The sequence below is a fragment of the Crocodylus siamensis genome, chromosome 1, assembly GCF_052110815.1.
Source record: "Crocodylus siamensis isolate JL-2025a chromosome 1, ASM5211081v1, whole genome shotgun sequence".
Classification (NCBI taxonomy): domain Eukaryota; kingdom Metazoa; phylum Chordata; order Crocodylia; family Crocodylidae; genus Crocodylus; species Crocodylus siamensis.
Genome location: NC_143395.1, coordinates 296662651 through 296664491, shown reverse-complemented (window position 1 = coordinate 296664491; position 1841 = coordinate 296662651).

The window sequence follows — 1841 nt, the reverse complement described above, 5'->3', positions numbered from 1 at the left end:
GCCTCCCCTTCCCCTGCACCCAGGGTCATTGCTCAGTGCTGCCGGCCTCTGTGAACCACCGACCCCAGCCCTGCACCACCCAAGGTGGGCCTGGAGCCAGGGGCCAGAGGGGGCCAGCCTTGGTTGCACTGCTGGGCTGGAGAGGGCAGAGCTCCCAGGTCCCCTTCGCCCACCCTGCCCTGAGTCATCCCCGGGGAGAGCCCGGTGGCTCCTCCAGAGGCTCGATGATGAGGAGCCAAAGGGGGGGCACATGGCCCCCCAGTCTTTGCACACAGCGAGGGCAGGCTGCAGCTGTGAACTGGGCTCTGCCTGCTCCCCATGTACATGCCTCACTGCCACCTTTGACAGCAGTACAGATTGGTTACACACAGATTTCACAGAGACATTAGGGCTGGAAGGGACCTCGGAAGATCATCGAATCCAGCCCCCCACCCAAAGGGCAGGAAGTCAGTTGGGGTCATAGGATCCCAGCAAGATAAGCATCCAATTTGCTCTTAAAGGTGTTCAGTGTAGGTGCTCGGACCACCTCCGATGGCAAGCTGTTCCAGACCTTGGGGGCTCAGACAGTAAAGAAATTCTTCCTCATGTCCAGCCTGAAACAGTCTTGCAGTAGTTTATAACCGTTTGACCTCATCATCCCTTGGGGCGCTCTGGTGAACAAACATTCCCCCAGAAACTGGTGGTCACCCCTGATAAACTTATAGGTGGCCATCAGGTGGCCATCAGGTCACCCCTGAGCCTGCGCTTTTCCAGGCTAAAGAGCCCCATGGCTCAGCCTGTTGTCATAAGGTCTGTTTTCCTGACCTCTGATCATGCACATGGGTCTTCTCTGGACTCTCTCAAGCTTCTTCACATCCTTTTTGAATTGTGGAGCCCAAAATTAGATGCAGTACTCCAGCTGTGGCTTCACCGAGGCCAAGTACAAGGGGAGAATGATGTCATAGCAGCCCCACGTTCAGTGCCATCTGCAAAGTTAACCACATTCTTTGGTTCATCTTCACATGATTTCACTGCTACTGGTGCACTAGCTAACAAATGTTCCCCCAGATCCTGGTGGTCACCCCTGATAAACTTATAGGTGGCCATCAGGTCACCCCTGAGCCTGCGCTTTTCCAGGCTAAAGAGCCCCATGGCTCTCAGCCTGTCATCATAAGGTCTGTTTTCCTGACCTCTGATCATGCGTGTGGCTCTCCTCTGGACTCTCTCAAGCTTCTCCACATCCTTTTTGAATTGTGGAGCCCAAACTGGACACAGTACTCCAGCTGCGGCCTCACCAAGGCTGAGTACAAGGGGAGAATGACGTCCCGGGATTTGCTTGAGAAGCATCTATGGATGCAAGCCAGCATTTTGGTCGCTTTACTAGGCACAGCGTCACATTGCAGGCTCATGTTCATCTTGTGGTCAATGATGACCCCCAAGTCTCTTTCTTCTATAGTGCTAGCCAGCGTAGCACTGCCAAGCCTATAAGGATGCTGCAGGTTTTTCCTCTGAAGGTGGAGAAACTTGCATTTTTCAGTGTTAAACACCATCAGGTTCTTGTCCACCCATTTGCTGAGCCTGTCCAGGTCAGCCTGGATTGCCCTCCTGTCTTCTGGTGTGGATGCTTTGCCCCAAAGTTTGGTGTCATCAGTGAACTTGCGCAGTCTGCTTCTGACTCCAATGTCCACATCATTAATGAAGATGTTGAACAATATGGGTCCAAGGACAGAGCCTTGAGGGACCCCACTGGTCACAGGGCACCATGATGATGTGGGCGTAATGGGGGCCACATCCATGGCCCACTCTGCTCATCTCTGATCTAGCAACAGGAAAGGTGGGGGGAGGCAGGCATGTGTCTTGCC